This window comes from Xiphophorus hellerii, chromosome 8 (genome assembly GCF_003331165.1).
Source record: "Xiphophorus hellerii strain 12219 chromosome 8, Xiphophorus_hellerii-4.1, whole genome shotgun sequence".
Classification (NCBI taxonomy): Eukaryota; Metazoa; Chordata; class Actinopteri; order Cyprinodontiformes; family Poeciliidae; genus Xiphophorus; species Xiphophorus hellerii.
The window spans coordinates 8,665,894-8,689,630 of NC_045679.1; the positions used below are offsets into that span (position 1 = coordinate 8,665,894).

Sequence of the window (23,737 nt, forward strand, 5' to 3'; positions counted from 1 at the left end):
CAATTCCAGAGTCTGTGGCAGTAAACATGTAGTTATGATGGTCGGACAAAATCATAAGAAACTTTGTCTCTAATTCCATCAGTGTTTACAGCATGCCAAAGTCAGCTATAAAAGCTACTAAACCATGGATGATGAGTTTCTGTAAAATTCTGTCAATAAATAACATTGACACAAAGGACAACAGATAATATTAGCTATAATTCAAACAACTTGTGCGAGTCTATGATTAGGCTGAAAGTGAAGCTGCAGAAGAAGAATTGCAAGTTATGATGAAATGTCACAAGAAAATAGTCTAAAATGTAATGAATTTAAATATTTTCTGTATTTTCTAAGAAGCTAATCAGAGGCTCTGTTCACACTTGGTGGAAAAGATCCAACCATTTATCTCAAAACTTAAAAGACAACATATCCATCTATACATGCATTCATGCGTTAATGGATCTGTTCATTCATTAATCACAACTTGGTCTGTCTGGCCATCTATCTATCCATCTTTGTCAGCAGTGAAACACAGCGTCTCTCCACAACAATCTGCATGTTTGGGTATTGAGTAAAATGTGACACACTGCTCTCACACGGAGGACAGAGTATCTTTTGACAAATTTCCAAGCCACATCCTATTGATTAGCATTCATTCTTGTGCAAGTGAATGGAGACAGCAGAAAGCTCACACTACATCTCACACAGCCTCCACAATCAATCTGGGCGAGAGCTGGCAGGGGACAAAAAGACAGGAAGGGTGGAGGCTGTGGTTCTCATCGGCTGCGAGGGTGACAGAGAAGACGACAAGTCAGCAACAGGAGGAGGAAAGGAGAGGTGAGACAAACGGAGTAAATATAGACATGTTAACCTGCAGAAAAGAAGCCAACTAACAGTTCTATTAGCACCTGCACTGGAGCACTAATGACTGTGACAATGCCATCCAGCGCTCCCTCACACCAGTCTGAACGTGCTGCTGCTGAACGAGTTGTGAAATAATCACACTGAGGAATGTCAGAAAGCTGAGGATGATTGTTTCAAAGTGAAAGGAAGGCATGGGAAGATGTAGAAAACATCCAAATTTACCACAACAAATCTGTATTAGTTTATATTTTAGATGAATTCCTCAAGTAGAAACTAGGGTCATCAGTCACACGGTTGGGTGGAAGGAACAGTCACCTTGCAATCCAATTTCAGTCCTGTCCTTTCACATGTCGATGTGCCCTTGGGCCTGGCATTTAGGTTACCTACCAATGAATACGCGGATACTTGGGCTGCCACTAAAAATGCTTATACCTGACTATTTTGATAGTTCTGACACCAAATGTACCTTAATATGCGGAAGCCGTCTTGGCAGTAGTGTAGAAGCTGAAACCCGCAGTCTTCTTTATTGTTGCTCTTGGAGGTACAGCCAATCAGCACCAAGAAAAACAAATGGATCGCTAGGATTGGCTGCTGTGCTGTAGGTAGGTATTTAAGCTTTCCAAGCTACATTGTCTTTCTAATATTTTAGATATGATATACACCATGAAACTGTTTAAGACGGTCATACGATCTGAATCTATTAAAGTCTTTATTTTGCAATCAGGAAACATTCATCTTGTTTATCAAATCTTTTCCCATGTTTGCCAATATTCTCACCTGCCTGTTCAGCCCATTCTCTCTGTATGGCAGCGATGATCAGACTCCCTAATTCTCATCTCCCTTTCCCGTCTCTCGCCTCACATTCATCAAACGTTGATGGCCTGTTTTTATGCTCCATTATGAGTTTGACTTCATTCCCCATCCATCTTTTGTCACAGACCAAGAAACGGCATCTGACGCTCACTTTGACTAGATTTAGGTGAACACGACGGGCAAGGAGCAGACAGCTCGGAGAACATTAGCGGTGAATTCATTACTGGTTCATTCAATTAACGCGCCGAAGAGCGAGAGCCGTCGCGCGGTAACGCTGCTTGGTAATTAATGGAGTCATTATTTTTGGAAGATAGTGCTCTCAGCTGTGAATTTGTGGTGTGTGATCATTCCAAGTCACTGAAACCATCAACATCAGATGAACATGATCTTGACTTTGTATTTGACTAGTGTTGGAATTAATGAGCCTGAAATTATGTCAGTGAGTCTGTTGCTTTAAACGCTTCACTTAGAGTCACAGTTGACCTCCAAAGAATACACACACCTTTTAAAATGCTAAAATGAAAACTAATTTCACTTTTTTACCAACTTTACTTCAACCTATTACTAAAAAATTGGCTAATCTAGATAAAATTGCCAAACTCCAGCTGGCTGCTTATAAGTACAAACCCTTAACTAACACACTACACTAAAACACGTTTTAGTCAAACTGCAGCTGTTTCATTTGGTGCACAGCTAACATGAAATATATAGTCAGTGAACCACTGACTATTATTACCACTGAATTTAGCTTTAGCGATCTACTGAAGACACAAAGGAATTTCAGTTTTTAGCATCACAGCCTGAATCCAAATCCACAAAGGGATTTCTTCCCCAAAGAAAATTAAGGTCACAAAATTAAATCCGACTGGAAATATGTGAAGAGATAGTTAGATGAGAGATTTTTAGAGTTTTCGAATGATGTGGGAAAATTTTTGCCAAGTCAAGTTGTACAATGCTAATATACTTCTAGTAATGCCTTGGATGTTCATGCTTTTGCAACCAGGTTGTAGCAATTTGTTTAGTTTACTAACAGATTTGTTGTTGTTGAATTACAACATGATTTATAGTCTGCACACTTTTATGATCAACTGAAGAGCTGAAAAAACGGCCTTTAGCTCATTTTCTGAAAGTGTGTACACCCAAGGCTTTCTGAGGGATAGATCGTTCCCTGGACCGGACCAAGCATCAGACAGAGGAAGTATAAAGCTATTTTTGACAGCGTATCACATCTCAGATCATAAAATAAACAGAGAAATCCGAGACCCCCAGCGATCATAATGTTGAGCCAAAAACAAATTGGCCCTCACTTGACACTTTCAGCTCCCGGTATTGATTTTTGTTGCCAGCATAAAAGAAGACTCGTTCTTGAATCAGGATCAGGTTCAGCAAAACGACAGTGAGGCAATTTAATAGGATAAATAAATACTTTTCCAGCGACAAATCCAATGGATTTTTCAGAAGGAGAAGTATATCTGTAGAGATTTAAGAAAATAATAAAATGCTTTACAGGCTGAATAAATCCTCATAACTAGTGTGACGATGTAAAGTCGTGCAGACTGACTCATAAAATCTCCTTAGTTATGTCAATGAATATGAAAATAGCAAAACGTATTCTGGTTTTGAAGTGAAACCCCAATCAGAGCTCCTTTAAAAGATACTCTGAACAAACACAGTTACATTCATTCTTCTGATTCCTGAGCTAAAAAAGGTAATTTATCTCTATGAATCACTGTGATTATAAACATAATTTTAAGAAAAACTCAATGTTCACCACTCACAACAGGAGGTTATCGAGCCATTCAGAGCTTCTGTTTACTTGTCAAACTCAGTCATAATGTGGTTTTTATTTCATCTATCCCCTTTCTACTCGACTTTTTGCAAAATAACTTTTAGATTATTATTTTTATTTACCATTTCTTATTTAGTTGCATTAAGAATTTATGCTGCAAATGTGTTTAGCATAATCTAATGTGACACTCTTTCAACTTGTGGCTTAATCCCATCCTACCTCTGCTGGACATCCAAACTTTCTGTGCCAAAATGTCCCAAAAAGCTCGAGGCCAGTGGTCCATCATCACCACTGCATGAACACATAAAATACTGTCTGCTTTTAAATAAGCATGCAACGGAGCAAATAACCCTGGCAAATCAATTAAAGTGTGGCGCACTGTATGAATGTGTGTGTCTGTTTGTTTTATTGCTGCAGTACTCTAATAGGTCACAGAGATTATTGTGTTATTACGGCTCATTTAGACGGTCATTTATGTGTTAATTCTGAATCGATGTGAGAGCAAACAAACCGTCAGCAGGCAGGAAGCAGCACAGGGTGATTCCAGTCTCTTCCAGAAGCAGCAGGAATGAATGTTATGAGATGCGGGTATTAGCCATACAAGAGACGCATGCATGCATGCAATATCTAACCAACTTTTACCACAGTAGGGATAGAAAGAGCTGACTAATTACTAGTTTTTTTAAAAACTACTCTGCTAAAAAGTTGTGTTTTATGGTTTAAGAGTTTTTATTTTTATGTGGCTTTTGTGTTCAGATCAATTCCTGAAACTTTTTTTTTTCAGTACCTGCTTCCTTAATTTTCCATCATCACCAACAAAAATATAAACAAGTTATACATATATATATATATATATATAATTTCCCCCATACCCAATCAGTCAAGCAGTTACATTATGATTAGATGTGGGGTTCCTCAAGGCTGTATTCTCAGACAACATTTATTTAATATTCATGTTATTGTCTTAGCTCAGATTATAGAGGATTACACAGGATCTTACCATATGTATGCTGATGACACAGAGCTTTATATTTTACCACATGACCACAGGCCTGTTACAAGAAATAACTTATGCATGTGAGTGTATGGATCAAACCTTTTGTTTGTATTAAAGTGCAGAAATAATTGTTGGTTCAATCTGGTTAACACGATGATGCCATAATACAGTGGCATTGAGTCATACTGTCTAAATATATCAGCCCATTTCTGCTTGACAGGTCAGAGTCTGCTAATTGAGGCACTGGATTCTTTCAGAATCTTTTTTGTCATTTGTCCAGCATCTTCACATAAAACGTAAACATAAGTTTGGAACATGCACGCTCAGAGACGAATTAAACGTTTGGAAATTGCAGGTATTAATTGGATTCTTTCCTCCAACTGTGTTTATGTTGCGTTCCTGGATACTTCGGCTGACTGCAAACTTCTCATCTTCTCTGGATGTCAGTGTTACAGTAAAAGACACACTTTATGTCCTAATTCTGTCTGGGCAAAGTGGTAGTCGCAGCACAGGTGCACATAGAGGGCTATGACCCCATTTGGGGGATGTCCTTGTCAGAAATCAAGTGCAGAGTTCAGCTGCTCTCAGTCTGTCGTCTCCTGGGAAACAGACTGGCATGCTCTGGGCCTTGGGATTTATCATACCCTTACTGCCTTCTCACTTTCTTAGAGTACAGTGTTCTATCATTCTTCTTTCTTTCTTGTTTAAGTTGGGTTAGGTAGTTAGCTCTGCACGGCTGATCAAATTGGAGTTTCTGATCCAGTTTGTATAAGTTCGGAAGCTTACACTTGGAAGCGTTTCTCCGGAATAATAACCAAAGGTTTGAATGCATAAACGTGAATATTTATGCATGTTATTCATGTTGTTGATACTTCCTCTATTAAAGAATACACGGAACTTTTGGTGTTTTTAAAAAAATGGTTCTTAAAGAAAAAATAGATATCAGCCAGAAAAAACCCTGATTGATGTTCCTTACATCTTCGATCCAGGACTTTCCTAGACTTGTAACTAAGATGATTTTAACTCATCTGAATGGCATAAGGCAGCTTTGACAACTTTTAATATCTTAACATGTTGGCTTACCTTGATACCTGTGATGCTTTGGGCCTATGCCCACTTAAAAAATTTGGGAATCAGTAAAAGCTGTAGGTGTGGTTGTGTTGGGAGAAAAAAAAAGAAATCCAACTTCTTAAAGTCTTAAAACTTTAAAATCAATATTAATATCTTTTAAAGATTCGTTCCACAACTCCCTTAGTCACAACAAATGAAAGAACAACAGATATTAAACCGTTATTCAAGACAACAACAGAGAAGCTGAATCTATCAGGAGCTTTTTCTTTGGGCAGCAAATCAAACCCCGTCTTTGATCTCCACTTTATGATCCCAGGGAGACAATGGCTTGTTTTCTCATGGACAGGGAAAATATATAAATAAAGTAAACCAAAACAAATGCTGCCACTGTGTTGTGTTGAAGCCTTGAGGTTATCACTTCAGAAGGAGGTATTTCTATTCATTCAAGCCCAGGAGGAGTCTCACAAATCACAGTCCCACCCATGCAGACTCATAAAAAGCCAGCAAAAATTCATTCAGCAGCACGCACACAGGCTGAAGACCTGTTTCCTACTCTGACCTCTCAGGGTGTGCCGCTTCATCAGTATGTATACGATAGATTTAAACATGGTACTAATGAATGCAAGAGCTGATGGTTCTGAGCAATACAAAGGACTCTGAAACCATATAAATGAAAGTTTATAGTATTTTAGGTGGAAAAAGTGGGTTGTTGCAGCAGAAAAAAAACAATTTTTGTTTTTAGACAAAATCAATCATCTACACAGGGAATATTATGAGTCAAACTCAAAATACATAATCTAAAACTGATAAATATCTGCATGTGAATGTAACGTGGAAAATCTTCATTCATTATTGTTTTGAATAGTCCTGGGTTACAGCACAATGAATTTATCTGCCAGACTTGTCGATCTAACACTGCTTTTCAGAAGGTGATAGATGAGTTGTTGCACAGGTCAGCAAATCAGATTTCCAATTTTTTATGTCAGCATCAGCCTATTCACAGATTTTTTTTTAATATTCCAAAGAAAAAAAATGCAGCTTGGGAAGCTGAAATACCTAAGCACAATGCTACTTTACCCACTATTGGCTTTAATTTGCAAAAAAAAAAAGCCAATCTAAGAGCACCATTCAATTTCTTTGGCACTGACTGGCTGTAACCCAAGGAGTGAAAATATGGACGACTGTGGATCTTCGCTTCTGCTCTTGTGCTAAAACAGTTTCCATTAGGCATGTGAATGCATAAAAAGCTATATTTCATGTCTGAACTGTTTAAATAGGCAGACATAAGAAAGGATCTCAGGTATTCGCAGGCAGCTGTGTGTCCTAACCTCTGCGAATACCAGGAGTCCACAGTAATAACTGTATTAGCCATGGCAATGAATGCAGTGTGATGAGGTTGACTGCTCCAATTTACATTAATGCAAAGGAAAAAAAAGTTGTAAAAATTACAATTGTCTGTGGCATCATGAGACCCAGCTGCACAACAACTGCTGTAAAGAGGGGAGGAGAGCTGCTCTATTAATTTACACACAGAGTGTTTAAATGCATTTTCTGTGTGACTTCGCCGGGATGCATTTCTGTCCAATGTGCATCTGGACTTCACTCTGCATGCATGTCGACACGCTTATTGTATAGTCTCATTAGACGGAGCATATGTTGTCCTGGGGGCAGAAAGCCACCGAGACGCCTGCCACTCCATCCTGTCTTCTCGTCTGGGCTGTGAGGACGAGCGTGACAGACGCACAAGTTGCAACTATTGTTTTGCGCTCTTGAAAGACTTCTTTTCTCTCAGCTCCAGGCTTCAGTCTGACCGCTTTCAAACCCCGTCACCCTGCTCTAACCTTCCTCCGAGCCCGTGAGCCCAAAGGGACCCTGGCTGATGAATTGTTGGGAATGTTAAAGACAGATAAATTAGGATCTGTAACTGGCAATTTATAGAAGCCGGTCTTAGCTGACATATCCGACAGTACGCTGTCAACCCGAGAGGGCCTCCTTTAATCAGAACCCCCCCTCAGAGTGTGTTTGGCTCTGAAGATCCCTAAAGGTTTATCGGCTATGATAAGCTGAAGAAGTTCAGACAGAGCCTTTTAGGAGCATTTATTTTGGGCATCTTCAGAAATATAAGGTTTGAAAGCCAAAGACTGCAGAACTTAGGCAACAAGTAATCCTTACTGATTGAGTTTCTAAGACACCTCAAACCACAACTTGACATAATTGAGATTTAACTCAGCTTGTGGCAACAGAAGGTCCCATTATTCATCACCAGTGAGTGCTAAGATTCACAATATTAAAAGCAAAGCAGTATCACACCCTCTGTGCTTCTGCCTCAACATTCAGCAGCTGAACTGGCAAAGTGGAGAAAAAAAACACGTTTTAACTGTAAAGTTTTAACCTTTTCGTAGAAATGATTTGCTTTGTGGATGAACTCTAAAGGGCAGGCAAAAAAACATAAACACACAGCAAAACTGGATAGTTGCAAAAAGCACATGCAAATAGTAGGTTTCTTATGCTTTGTGGTTAGAAACACAAATAGCTGATTTTTCCATGAATAATTTGGAGTTTTGTTCCACATCAAAATCCACAAATAGGTGAATTCCCAAATACTGTATTACAAACAGGTGGGGATCCGCTGTACGTCACAACTGGCAACCGGCCCACACTCATCCAAATGTTGTGGTTTCATGGTTTGTCTCTGCAGCGTTCATGAACCAACATGCTTTAGGCAGCTGCTAACTTGTATTTTTTGGCTTTTTACATTCCTTTCAAGATTTTACGACATGCTTGCATTTTTTACACACACACTAACGTACACAAATTAAAGGCTCCTTATATGCTTTGCTTTCGTTCTACATGTATATGTAGGGAGGGAAGGGTGGCTTTCTGTCAGTTTTCAACAGACTGGGAATCAAATCAGCAACCTGCTGGGAAAGTGGAAAATCCAAGACCAATCAGAAAGGAGAAAATCCTGGATATAAATTTCATATCATTTATCTATTGGCTTTAAAACGTTTAGCCCTCATCTTAAGTATTCAAAACTCTCAGATTAGTTAATAGATTAAAGAAGCATTTGTTTAACAGAAAAGATAGAAAAATGTTATGTATACACACTTCTCCAATTAATCATAAAATGGGGGTGGCTGATCATAGATACAAAACAAAACATCAAAAGTAAATTATTTTATGTTTGAAAAAACTTGCACAAACAGAACAATCAGTAGGGAAAAAAGAGAAAGAACTCAAACATGAAAAGTAGAAATATTCTTTGTTTTGGATATTGTTTACAAAGGGCCCATTATATTGTGAGAAGGACGTACAAAAAAGCTCAGAGGTTAATGGGCTAATGATTGAAATGTAAAAATGTTTTTTGGCTTAGAGCTTCACATTCTGCACAACTTGCTCACACCTGTCCCAACTCGTTTATTAATTGCATCGGTCTGGTAGTAAAACTGAAGCAGAGGAGCATCATGGTTTACCTGAAAAGACTTTTTAGAATAAGAGTAGTGGTCAACCTTTTGAAACTGTCTGGAGTCAGCTTCATGACTCAACACCTGCATTCGATGAGAGGGAGTCTGTTTAACCTAAAATTAGGTTCAGGAATTTCCTGACTTTTGCTTGCCTGTAATCTTTAGCTAATGCCAGGATTTGCATGGAGGTTGGAAGGGTTTCAGTCAGGGGAATATTAAACAAATCTCCCAAAACATTGCTGGAAATATAATCTAAAATGGAAACTTTTAAGTAACAAAAGCCAAGTCAAGACCAACCTGTTCTACTTTCAAAATATCCCTCTCACACAGTCAAATGAAGCCAGAAATGTGACCACTCTTCTGTTTAGGAACTTGGAATCACCATGACTACAATGACTTAGAACTATAATCAACACTTGAGTCGAAAACGTGCCAAACAACTGCAATTATTTCTGCTTGGTTGGTTTAATTGCATTTTGTAAAACACGCCTTTCAGTCCATAATATTACTGCCTCATAATAATTTCAACATTATTAATGATTAGTAACAATAAACATGTAATTAGCTTATGATAAATTAAAAATAGTTTAATAAAATGTCCAATTAACCCATTTTTCCAACCTTATTAACAGCAGCTAAGTGGAAAGTGGGAACAATTCCCTTTTCAGCCTCATTAACAGGTCCACCTCCCAGCCTTTGATTAAGATCACATGTACTAATTGTCTGGTGTTGTAAATACTGCTGTGTAGCCTTTTGCCATCCTCTCCATGTCTCATTATCCCACAAAATGAGAAAGCCAATTACAGAGCATTACGTTGACGAGGGGAAAGCTACATCCCAGCCAGTGTTAAAACCACCACCCTGTCCACACGCAGAGCTGTGTACGTGTTAGATGTGTTGAGTGTACAGTTAAAGTGCAAACCATCTTTAACCGTGGCAAGAATTAGTTGCAAATAATATTACCTCTGAATTGCGTTGCTCTTGAAAGTCACAGGATTTAGGTGTGAAGACTCAGATAGAGACGGAAAAAGGCTCATTTTGTCTCTGATGAAATACTTCTGTGTTGACTTAACTGCACTATCCTGCTAAAAAATCCAAGTTTGTCAGCTTTTTAGGAGAAGCCACCTGATCAGATTTTTATTTTAATAAGTTCATGGTGCCATGCTCATTAACAAAGTTCTCAAGGTCTTTGGAAAGGAAAAGTCCCATCAATTTGGAAAGTGCTACCCCATGTTCATTCTTCATTGGCAAAAAAAAATCCATTAGCATTACTGAACCAAAGTTCATGTTTCCAATTAAAGCCCCAGCAAAATTTAACAATATATTTTCATTTGTTGTGAAAAAGCATTTTACCAAACTTTAAAGTTGGTCAAATTAAATCAGGGATATCAAACTCCAGTCCTCAAGGGTCGGTGTCCTGCAACTTCTAGATGTGCCTCTGCTGCACCACACCTAATAGAATAATTAAGTCATTAGCAAGGCTCTGGAGAATTTATCTACACAAGGAGGAGGCAATTAAGCCATTTCATTCCAGTGTTTGGTACCTGTGGCACAACTAAAACCTGCAGGACAGCGGCCCTTGAGGACTGGAGTTTGACACTTGTGAATTAAATGAATCCCCTTTCCAACAGGTAGAGTTTAGCTAAAAGTTTAAGCATCTCCCACGCAAACCAGTAGCTGATTCCAAAGCAAAGGAGCCTGGAAACTAAATTCTCTGCCACCCAAACCTGGATCTGAGTATTCATGGAACAACACAGTTGACCTGTGAACTACAACTAAAGGGCTTTTGCATGGAATAATGAGCTGATGGAGAGCTGTAAAAGTAAGCCGTATAATGTTTTAATGTCTCCTGGAATACCTTTACAATAATAAAGTCTTGGAATATTACATTGCCAAAAGTAGGCTGTTTTAATGATTTGGTAAATGTGTGAAGAAAAGCCAAAGTTCTGCTTAAGAACGATGACACGGTTCTTCATAGTTTTCAGGAGATGAAGACATACCATTTAGAGAAACGGTGAATTCATAATGACTTCAGTATTAGCTGAATGCAGGGAAAGAAACGTGTGATTCCTCCAGATCTGTACATTTTTAAGACAGGTGATTAGTGCCACTTTGATTCAAAGAAAGGCACAACGAGCTGGGTATCATAGGCATAATGATGAAAGCAAATTTCATTATTACCCAGAAGCATTACAGGGAAAATAGAACTGAACCTATAGCTTAACCCTGAGGGACACCATATCTCACTACAGGAGGAAAGTGTTTGCTACTGCAGTAAAATATTAATTATGTTTTTTACATATCTTTACCATGTGTGCTATTCAGTCAGAGGAGTGCTCAGATTGAATAAATTACCTTTTCTCCTAAGATAATTTATTATGTCATGTGTTGCCTTCTTCGTTATAGGAAAACCCCAAAAAGCAACTTTACCTCAGCATAACAACACAAATCTCAAATGAAAGCACACAAATTCAAAAGCAGTGAATGCTGATGATGAGGAGTCATTCACTGCGAGTGTGGTCTTCATTAAATTGCCAGATCCAGAAATAGATGTAGTAGGAGGAGGAGGTGAACAAAAGGATGGGGGAGTGAGGCACAAAGCAGTCAATCCCCCTGAGAGAACTGCTAACAGACAAGGGAGCAACAAAAGGGGACATGGCAGCTCTGGTCAGGTGAGGTCACCGTGAGGACAACAAAGACATCCTCAGGCGCAGGCTGTTTTTTTCAAATCTGGCTTCAAAACTGACTGTGATTTAACTTTTTTTTTCCATTTATATCCTGAAGCTTCAGAACCTGTGTATTAAAGGGTCACTTTGTATGATTTGATTTCCACCCTAAGGCTTTTGATATTTTTTCTTTCACATTCTTCATAGATCCTGTTATATTTTCAGGCTATGCTTTATTTTTCTTTTGTTTTATTTCTTTTATCCTATGATAATTGCCTTGGGCATCCTAGCATTTATATGTTGAACGTTATTCTCTCTTTCTTTAACCCATTTTGCCCCTTTATCTCTATATTTAATATTTTCTTGAAGTTTAATTTTGGTACAATGACATGTTTCCCAAAAGGCTAAATTTGAAAACCAAAAACAGAGAAAAATGTCTGCAAATTTGTTGGAAGAAATAATAATCTTGACAGCCTACTTTACAAGATAAAACTGTATAATTGCTTGTTAACACAAAGAATCAGTAGCACAGTAGCGACTCAACTGTAGTTAAAAGCATCAGAAATGGGGAAAAACAACACAATTTAATTGACTTTGAGCATTGCATGGTTGTTGGCGCCAGACAAGCTGGTCTGAGAGCTTCAGAAACTGCTGATTTTCACACACCACCATTGCTTAAATTTACAGAAAATAGTTCAAGATGGAAAAATATCCAATAAGAGACTGTTGGGTGGTCAGAAATGCCTTGCTCATGCTAACAATCTCTTTTTGCAACCAAGAGAGATGGCATAGCATCTTTGGCAGCTGGTAGGTTAAACTTTGAAGCAGATGGTCTACAGGAGGATAAGATCACACCGCGTGCTACCTCAGCTGGTAATGGGAACCTGAGGCTATAATTTTCACAGATTCAGCAAAAGTAGACAAATTGGACAATAAGGCATCGTAAACACATTGGAAAATCTGATGAGTCACTGTTTCAGCTGCCAAATTCAGGTGGTAGGGTATTATCTTGGCACTTTTGGGTAAATTGGTACCAACAGACCATCATTTAAACACCACCACTTCCAGAATATTCACACCTTCCTTCTTAGATGTGAAGCCAATAACTATGAGGCAACTGCGTGGATTATGCCAATAACCTCTGAAGAATGTGTCCAACATCTTGTCTTATTTAAGTTGGAAAAAAGAAATCTAACCTAGTAACAGCAAGTAGGCAGAGGCTTCTGAGCGTTTTCCAGAGTCATTCCTCATGCATAATCACAATAACTGCTCAGTAGTGCCAAAAATGATGTAAATTAGGCACGTTTTGTCGCCCCTTTTGGGTTTAATTTGAACAAATCAAGTTATGTTAATCTGTGCTGGTCAGATAATGTGCAAGAATTAAGAAAGAAGATGTGCCCCAAGCCAATCAAGGTAAGGGCGCTTGTTTAGAGGGGAAGCCTGTCTGTCAGCCACTGATAAATGCTTCCATATAGCATATCTCCATAAAATCTGCCTTTATCAGGGACTGAAGGCTGCTCAGTCCAGCCATTAGTCATGCAATTTATGGAACAGCTTGCAGGCTAAGCACAGCAATTCCCAAGTGTACCTGCCCAATTCCGGGCAGATTAGTTGAAAATTAAGCAGGTCAGGTTTTATTTTTGCGCCTGATGATTGGTTTCCGCTTCAGTTCACACCCGTCTGATCTTCCGCAGCTCACAAAGCAATGCGCACCCCACCTTGGCATTTCCTTTATTGTTTCTACTGTCGCAGCATACAATAGATTTAGCCATTTCCTCCCCCAATGCTGCATTGTCAGCAATTCAGAAAGAAAGCATTGCCCTTATAGAAAGTCTATTTATATGAACCCAAGGTTTACTTTGTTGTAATGAGTCAAGCAATCCTTTTTCTTTTCTTAACATGCATCGCCATTTTTCTCCCTGCTATCAGACAGCGGTGTTTTCCTTGACAATTTGTAAGTTTCTGCCAGCTCCCGCTTACAAAGGTAAAGATGTTGTCAGGTGGCGGAAGACAAAAGTCAGTCTGCCACCTCCACAACGAACAAACCTCACAAAACAGCCTGAAGCTTTTGTTGATTTTGAATTCATTTGTGTCAAGAACAACCCACCAGAGGCCTTATCTGCAGGAGCGAGGCTGTGGTGGAAAGTCTGAGGTAAAAAACAGGTGCGAGAGAGAGAATCAGACAAGGTCTGTTTCTTCTCCTTGTTTTTTCAGTTCTTTTCTTTTTTGGAGGGGCGGGGGAAATTTCTGATTCCAAACTGGCATAATGCTGCACAGTGAGAGCATCAAGCACAAGGCTAATGGTTTCCTGAAAATACTTTCTAAAATCTTTATAAAAAGCAAGGTCTCCACTTGGAGGTGATTTATTACTTTTAGTTATATGTTGTGATTGGTTTGAAAGGAATCATCAATCAAATCTCACTCTTTGGCTAATGGGGAAAAGAAACAAAATGGGATGTTAAAAAAAAGCACAATGGTGACGAGCCTGCTAACGGTTTCCCTCACCTTTTGTATCTGTCACTAAAAACTATATCAGATGTGGACATTAGAGAGAGTAAAAGTTCATCCAAGTGAAGAAATATATTATTGGCAAACAGAGTTATAATGTACAGAACCTGAGATATTAAACCCGCCAAAAATGCCATCATGCCGACTTCCATACAATAGATTGTGCACCTGCAATCTATGCCTACAAATCCATCCATCCATCCATCCATCCATCCATCCATCCATCCATTCATTCATTCATTGCCTTCAGTTTATCCAAAATTGGGCTGCTGAGGCAACTGGTCCATACCTCTCCCCAGCAACACCCCAGAATAATTATGGGATATCCCAAGGAATCCTTGTTCATATGTGATTGGCAGCTTGTCCTGCAGGTTCTGGGTTTGCCCTGAGTATCTTTCCAACCATAAGTGTCCAAAAAAAACCCTCAACAGACGTCTTTTGGTGAGTAGTAGCAGTGGCTCTACTCGTTTTTTCGATTATGATCCACATCTCGAGACCATAGTTGAGGGTCTCGAGACCCTCAACTATGGGTCTCGAGACCCATAGTTTGAAAGTTGACAAATTTGGACTCTACTTAAAATAGGATTTAGAATCAAAAAGTAAATGTCTGGAAATGACATCTCTCCTGTTTCATAATGTTTTCGTGCAATGACAAATTCCTAAAGAAAGTGCAGCTTATTTTACCAAAGAAAAGATGAATCTTCTGGTTTTCTGGAACAAACGCTGTTTCTGTTTTGGCTAAAACTCTCAACTGCTTGTAGCCAGAACCTGTTTTTAGTTGAACAAAAAAAAAAAAAGGTTTGTTGCTGACCTGTTGCTTCCATTACCTGGCAACTTACTACCCGTCAAACTGGAAAGCCCAATTCCCATCACCGTATGGATAGATGGAACTCTTTAAATACATCCTTGTATGCTTTGTAATGTGTTTTGTAAGTTTGTAAGCTGGTTTAATACTATGTGGCAAAAATCAAGCCAGCGTCCTTCGCTCGGATTAACACCCAGTCCCTGGACGATGGGAAATAAGGAGTGGGCACTCATTATGCAACTGCAGCTTAGGGAGGACGGGGATCTCTATCAAACTCCAGATCATGCTATAGGATCTGACATGCTATGATAAATGATTGCCCTTTTACAAGAGAAATGGTGGAAGGCTCTTTAAGGTTAACTATTCTCTTGACCAAGAGAGGGTAAAAGTCAGAGGAGAAGCCAGAAATTATATAAATAGGAACCTTTTCTTCTTGTGCAGGAAGTGTGAGCACAAAAAAGAGAGACATTTCGTTCGGCTCCTTCTGTGAGTTTTACTCCAAAGAATTGGAAATAAGTTGCTCCAAAATGGCCCCGCTTCCAGCACAGCTCGTCCTCATGTACAACACTTTCATATCAGATGGCACAAGGCTAAAAAAAGCAGTTTGGATGACAGTTCACTGAGAAACCACGCACAGTTCTCATTTGCCGGAACATTCGTGTTTCTGTGAGGTGGCCTTACCCAGAAGCGGGATGCTTTAGTTATTGGAAAATCTATCTCCCAGTCATACATAAAGATACTGCTATTTAAGGTCAGGAGCCTGGGGTAAGAAGAGAGATGAGGAGGTGAAAAGGCAGGGAAGAAGAGGGAAACTGCAAAGTAAATCTGCAGCTAGCCGGAATGCAAACTGTCTCTTCGTCTTTTCATCACTTTCACCAAGGACTGTGTCACTGACTTCAGCAACACACAGCATGACAGAAATAATCCCAGCAGTCGTTCTTCATCAGCTGATAGCCTTTAACATCACTGCACCCACTGGAACACTGATATGATAAGAGAAGACTCTGACTGATGGGCTTTTTAAATTTAATGATGTCATTTAATGTGAACGAAGATCAACTTTAGTTACAAAGCTTCAGTTCCTTATGCTCTACTCAATACCTTTCAAAAAGAGATGTAAAACTGTTATCGCTTAAATTTTGCGGCTCGCTTTCACTCAAGGCAAGAGTTTGTATTCCAGTTCCATTCAGGTTTAGGTAAGAAGTCTTGCACTTGTTTATACCAAAATGTCAATCTTAACTACATCCAGACGAAGAATAATTCAGTCATTAATAATTACAATTCTCATTCAGGAATGTTTAAATTGCTTTTAGGCTACAGAAGAACAGCAGATCAAATTAGATAAAGCTACTTTCTAAAGCACTCCACACCAAATTAATACAAGAATGGCCAATATCGATAAGAAGGAAGCTGAAGACCCACCAGCTTTTTTTTCTCCACCAACCATGAGGATGTTCAGCTCGTCTTTATAGAGAGAAGTGGATTATATGGCAAGCCCAAATATCATCTAATGGTAATAAAGTCAAAACTATAACATAATAATGTAAGACTGGCACTTTCCTGATCTTTCAGAATGGAATCTCATAATTGCAAATACTTTTAACAGAGTAGCATATAGAAATGTGCAGAGTTCAGCAATGAAAAGCAAGTTGCAATTCAACCTGCAAAAGAATCAAGAGCATCTTCCCCATAGCAGTGTGCACTTCTTGTAAGTCAGAAAGTGTGTCAAGGTCACATTAGAGCTTAGATACACCAGCCGTCTGATGCACAGATCCCCTCATGCATGGAGCATTAGGGGGTCCCAACCTCTGGAACAGTCTCTGTTCTCAACATGCAAGATTATCTTGATAGAGCTGACGAAAGTCCATCTCCTTTGGCCTGCGGATATCTGACTTTGCCATCTCCTCAGATTAAAAATACAAATCATCCTGCAACAAGCAATCTTAAATGAATCCACACAAAACCATCTGAACTCGAAAACTCTTGTTTCCTTTTTTTAATCACATTTTCTTAACCAGTCTCTGTGCAGTAACATTAAATTTCTGCATTTTGATATTAAATTGCTTAGATATGTCTCGCTGTTTGATACAAATGAAAATGTTCAGCTGAGCAGAGCATCAGTTTGATACGAGCTACTGAGTTTCCAAAGGGCACATCGGTATGCACAGAAAAGGCTAATGAAAAGTTTAAAAACATTTTCTAGCTACTGTCACATTAAACAATAAAGGGAGAGAAACAAAAAGTTTGAAAAACTCTTTACTTTGAGGTTAATTGCAGACCATTGTTTTGTATTTTAGCTAACCATGCCAGTATGTCAATATTTGCTTGCAAATTTTGCCTCATTTCTCCTCCAGTCAAGAAAAAAATTTATGATTCTATTCTTTTTCGTGTCAAATATTTTCAAAGTAAAAAAAATGGTTGTAGGTACAATAATAAGCAGGCAGCTGCCAGTAAAGCTTACACAATCCATCCTCATTTTAAATCCCTTAGCAACCACAGTCGGCTCACAGAATTCAGATACCAATTTATTTAAAGACAGACACTTCCTTGTCCATTTGCCAGTTCACTTTGGGGAAGAAAATTAAGCAGCTATTATTGCAGCAATATTTTTTTTTATATATAATTTGCACAGCTAGTTGGCAACACTTGGAGAAATATGGAAGTAAAAGTAATAGACAGTAATTCTAGTGATTGTTGCAAACTTAGAAAAGCAACATGTTTTCATTGATCTGCGAGGCATAGGGTGTTTTGAAAAGTGATTAATAGTAATCTGCTGACAATGTTAAGCGCTTTATGGCTCTGTTCAGATAAATAAACATATAAGGTGCAAATCCAACACATTTCTAATGTGTTTGCCCCTGTTATTATAACTTTATTTTATTTTTTTCAAACACCTGTTCTGAGATGTCAACAGATATGCCTCACCAGTAATCAAATACCCAGGTGGGATGACCATAGAAGTTAAAACATCAAATCATGTATGCTAAATTTCCCCTAAAATTCAGAATCAATATGCTATACACCAAGCACATAGAAGGAGGCAGAGGACTAGTTAGCATCAGAGCCAATGTCCCAAATGAAACATTCAAGCTCCAAGAATACAACAGGAAGATAGAAGGCCCCAAGGCATGAAGAGCTCAGTGAATGTCAAAGACAAAGGAAAGTAGGAGAGAAACCATCATGGGAGTTAAAAACCCATCCACTGGTTCTACCACAGCTGATGTGACCAAATCTTGCAAGGACAAGAGAGAGCAGGCCTGAAACGCGCCGCAGAATCAGTGAAGTAGCAGGCCGTGAGCATTTCAGTGCTCATTATCTTCATTTGTTTTTTTTAAATGGCAATAGGCTCAACATCATCATGTAAGTGTCAATTTTATGCGTTCTTTTCCCCACTTTTCTGTATTGCAAGGAAAATGTTTGTTGAATAAGCATCCAGAGTGATGTACTTGAGGCCTACATGTCGGCATGGAAACACAAGCACAGTCGAACTCAACGTATTGCTAATGTAGCTAATGGCAATATTCTGTTTTCAGCCTTTTCAAATTTTAATGGATGTGACACAGAAGATTATAAAAAATGCAATGACTAACTGATCATTTATACATCAGCATTTTAAACTAATAATAAGAATCATAATAAAAACAATGTTTCAGTGTAGTTTTTGGAAGACATGTTTCAGGAGTGTCTGTGTTCATTTATTTCTCTTTTCTTTGATTTTGCCGTTACACAAACCAGCACATTGTGTCCAATGAGACACTGTAAATGACACGACGCTCAGTTACTGCACTCACAAGCTCACTATACAGCAACACTAGCTGGCTTACACAGCATAAAAAGCTCTATCCAGGTCATTCACACACTGGCACACATACACACCCCGGGTTAACGACATGATGTTCTCTCCAGCTGACTCACTTGAGTGAAGTCATGTCAAGAAAGATAAGTCACAGAGTGAAAGGATGAATTCCCGTTAGTGTGTAAATGTGAACATACTGTATGAACGCTGCTTCATTAAATCATGCAACCTAATGTGTGTTCAGCATGTCTGTGTGTGTTTCTTCTGTTTGTGAGGCTTTGTGGGTGTGTCTGAAATGAAGAGTGAGATAGATCCCCCTTGCCTCCTGCTTCTGCAGTGTGAACACCCAGAGAGCGAGCGCGCTGCCAGGACTTCCACCGTGAGTAAAAACGGAAACAAGTGCTTATGGCCCGTAAGACTTTCTTGCACGAGAGCAATTTTCCATTTCTGGGAGCGAGCCCCAGAACAAGCTAAAAGGAAAAAAGCAGAAGTGAAGAAAATATTTCAATCGCACTTAATCATCCCCAAGCAGGACACAGAACAAGCTCAGAAATGCCGTGTGACAACAAGGGAATCAAAGTATATTAGAGCAAAGCCTGTGGCAGAGACTTTCCTCTGTCATCATAAAAAGTTTTAAGGTTCAAAGGCAAGCAATTCAGGATGAACTTGTGAAATCATCTCTAATAAATATGGACCAGAAGATAATTTATATCACTCAGACCTGTAAAATAAACAAATAGTTTTCACTCAATATTCAAATAAAGCAAATTTAGTATTCAAACTTGACTGTTACTGTCAGAGTGTCTCAGTTTTATTACTTTCAGCAATCATCTACAACATTCCCCAACGAATGCAGACCAGTGTAACTACATGCAAAGCTGTGAGCACACACACAACGAGCACACTGTTCTGCTCAGGATGGAAAACTGCTGTAGCGGGAAGTCTGACTCTGCCAGCCAGATAACAAAGTCTACAGTGTGTGCTTAGCGTGTGGGTCTAAAGTGAGTTGGTCTTCCAACAACTTTAGAGTAGTGTGGGCAGTAAATAATTGTACTGTATGTACAAAAGTTGTGCACAGCTTGGGACCTTTTGCTGCAAAAAGCAAATAACGTTGGGTGTAAACTTCAACCCAAAATGGTTCTGTTTCCCATGAAAATGAGAGAATATAAACTGAAAGGCCAAGAGCTGCATTCATAAATGTTTCAGCAGTAAATCTAAATAGTCTATGTTGGCATAATTGAATTTCAGTGTTGTGCTTGATGTTTTTGACCCAAGCATACTGACTGAGACAGAGGTTGTGCTAATTTGGTTAGGAACTTGCTTGACTGATCAGGACTACTAGTTGTTATTTTACAATAATTAATCTAAATGAAAAGGACAACATAAGGTGTGCCTCAAAGCACTGTTTCATGACCACTTTTGTTCTAACTCTTCATTTTCAGATTCTGGAGGTCATACTGATGACACATAGATAGGTTTCTTTCTCTACAGAAACTATGCAAATTGCACAGTTGTGTTGTTTTTGTTAATTTCTTTCTTTGCTTTTATTTTTCTTTAGCATTTAGCTGCTTTTGGTACCACAAATATAGATTACAGTTAATATTCACAAATAAAAAGACACATACATATTTATTTCTCAATGTCTGAAGTTAAACTGGACCAAACTTTTCTTGCTTTTGATCACTTAGTCACAAAAGTTTCTATATGCCAGAAAACATAGCAAGAATTTTCTTTTGTAACTTTCTGTGAATTCAAAAGGCTAAAATGTTACAAATATCACCCCAGCTGTGATATGACCACTGCACTGCCTACTTGTTTCCATGTTCACCTACACCCAGTGTAAATGAAAGTGTAAGTGATTCAACAAGTGTACCTAATAAAGTGGCCAGCAGGTTAGAATATTAAGTGCAAAACTGGCCAAAGGAAAGAAACATAAGAGAAGATCATTAAGAAAATGTTAATAAAGTGGTTGGCATGGTTGCAGCTCGGTCTGGAACCCTCTGAGTCTGTAACTGAGGGGATTATTGATTTCTGCCATTCAGGGCCGACAAGCCGAGTCCAGCTATTAGCTTGCTGTCCTGCCAGCCATTGTCGGTACTGAGACCACACTCCTTCATCACAAAGGGCATTGAAGTGCTCAGAAGAGTGAACACACGTCAGCCTCAAAGGAAATGATAGGAATGTCCCTCTTCAATCAGCGTTCTCGTCTCCCGTTTTTGAAAGTTCTCCCTAATTCAGGTCAGATTCTCTTTAAATTTTCACTTTTTTGTAGCATTATCTCACCTGTCAAACAACTTGACCTCTGTCTGGCGGTGTTTTCTAGTCTGAGTCTGCTTTTGCTAAATCTGTGAGCTCCTGTTCCTTGCATGTCCTCTCACTTCATCACGCTGTCTGTCCGGTTTAACCTCAGATTTCTTGTTGCACCTCAGAGAAGCAATGAGCACTAAAACTGAGAAAGGTGCAGTCATGTTTTGTTGAACAAATGCTTGCAAAAACTGTTTTGATTAATATTTAATATTTTCACACAAATATACAGTAGGACCATTAGAAAAACAAAACACAAAAGTAAAAGAGTTTACACTGGTGCACAATGTCTGTGACAATGTCTGTGACAGTGAAAAAAGATATTTGAAATATTTTGCCTAAAAGAATCTTAACTGCAAGAGACTTTTTGGTTTATCTTCAGCCACTCTTTGTCCATCTCTCACCGTTCTCTCTGTAATGCATTCTCTGGCGGGGGGCGGCCATATTTATTTACTACCAGGCCGGGGTCATGCCTGACTTTGTTACGTTGAGCAGGTACAGACAGTCTTGCTGCTGTTAATTGAAGCCCAGGCAGATGGAGCGCAGCATGGGGGTGACCAGGCACAGGCAGGGAGCTTCATCTTATGTCCAGAAAACCTAGAGGCCTTTTTTGGAGGTTGAATTCAATTGGTGAACATTTGTGCTACTGTTGTTGAAATGTTTGAAGGTGGGAGTAAATTTGGATTGTTTAAATTAAATAAAGTTAAAAATTATATTTAAACTTGCTTGAGGTGCACATAAGTCAAAACAGAGTATCATGGCGGTAACGCTTTAAAAAGTTCAGAACCAGTCACCTTTGCCTTTTAGTCTTTAATGCAATATCAAGGACGCTACCTGAGTGATTTGAGTTTGTAGCAAAGAACATCTCTACTCCTCCTAAACATGTTTCTGGTAAAACCCTTGATCTGTTTAGCTGTGTCATAATATACCTTTGCTACAGTTTGGTTTCAAGACCAACACTTTGCTTTATTCTAGTGATTCTTAATTTTTAATTAGACGTGACAGAAAGTGACTTTTCAATTCTTATGGAGCACAGACTAGCACTGTGCTTCCCCTCCCTCAGTTGTTCCCTAACAGCTAAAGAAACAGACCGTTAGCTGTTGTAGCACCATTTATCATAGTTATTAAACAAATAACTATTGTTTAATAATGGTTAATATGAGAATTATCACTGTTAATCAGCTGAGAGCAGAACACAAATGTCTAATAAAATATACAATAAGTACTTAGGGAGCAGTGTTACTTGGGATTATTATTATAACTGCAAAAGAATATATTGTTGAATATATAACATTTATTCTGCACACACTGTAGCCCATGCCTATCAAAACAACACTAAATACTTTATTAAAATAAACTTAAAACCATCTTAATATACAGTAAAATTATCAACTTCCCTGATTTTACTTTTTTTTTTAAATATGTGTTTGAGATCAAATGAACATTGTTCTTTTATTCTATGAACCACAGGCAACATGTCTCTGAAATTCCCAGCAAAAACTTAGTATATGAAATGGTCAAAATAACAAAACAAGTTCATATTCATTTAGAAACAACAACACTAATGTTTTAAATCAGGAAGAGTTCATAAATCAGTATTTGGTGGAATAACCATGAGGTTTTCAATGGGGTTAAGTGCAGTGGTCTCTTCATTTTTCCCAGAGCTGTTAAAAGATTGAGCAATAAATACACTTTTTTTTATAACAGCTTGCATGTTCCCTTTTAGCAAGAATCGAAATATTGTTGGTATTCCAAAAACGTGGAGGAAACTTTCCCCCTAGCCGACATGCAAGATTTACAACATGAACAGCTTTTCATCGCTGCTACCTGTTCCAATGCACCTGCCGTGAAATAAATGAACGAAAGCACTGAGGAGGGAATCAGTTTAGTGGCCACTGCAGGGGACGCTCATAACACCCGGCAAGCTGCCCAGTCCCGCACAATAAGAACCCTGTCTGGCGGTTTTTTATTACCCGTATCAAATTACAGAGTGCTACACCACAACTATGAAAAAATTGTAAAAAAGAAAAAACATCCTTAGAAAGACTAGAAATGGGAAATGGGGCCAAAAGAAAAGTGTGAGAATCAACCCGAACCTGGTGAGGAGAAAATGAGCTGAGGGTGGAGGCCGTCTCGACCAAGTGTTGAAATTCAGCAGGAGAGGCAAACAGAGGGAAGGATGTGGATTAATGGAGGCCATAAAAAATGAGTAAACTAAAGCATCTCACCATTTTCAGTCTTTTGCCAACATTAGTCCCTACAACTTTCCTTAACACATGCGGTGAGTGATGAGAGACCGTGTCATCTATTCAAGACTAATTTCCATTTTACAGCCTTTTGATAAGAGGAATCGGAGAGGACCGGCTCCAGCCGAGACTTTATGGCCTCAGTGTGTGTGTGTGTGTGTGTGTGTGTGTCACAGTGATGTGCTCACATTGATGAACTGAACCGTACAAAAAGCAATGACAAATTTAATGGCCCCCACAGACAGTGCTGTCAATGTTCCGATTGAGTGAAGTGGTTATTTCCCCTTCCACGCATATGCATATCTGACACAGTAATTTTCTAGTCAGAGCAAGTGATAATACAGCATTTATGTGCTTGACTGAACCTTTTGTACTGATACGGAAAGATGCTCTTGAGTGACTCTAATAATGCAAATGATGTGTGGATGATTTTGT

The 23,737-nt window shown here is 38.8% G+C and overlaps 1 protein-coding gene and 1 long non-coding RNA gene across 13 annotated transcripts in view; both read right to left on the reverse strand.

The window, feature by feature from the left end:
- The window catches only part of vav2 (vav 2 guanine nucleotide exchange factor), a 208,407-nt gene that overhangs the window by 108,034 nt on the left and 76,636 nt on the right, over nt 1–23,737 (reverse strand). The window lies entirely within an intron of this gene.
- LOC116724322 (uncharacterized) lies at nt 1,969–23,124 on the reverse strand. Its single transcript, XR_004340139.1, has 4 exons — nt 22,584–23,124; nt 19,623–19,630; nt 3,747–3,756; nt 1,969–1,979 (listed from the first exon to the last, which is right to left on the reverse strand). It is a non-coding gene; the product is annotated as an uncharacterized LOC116724322 (long non-coding RNA).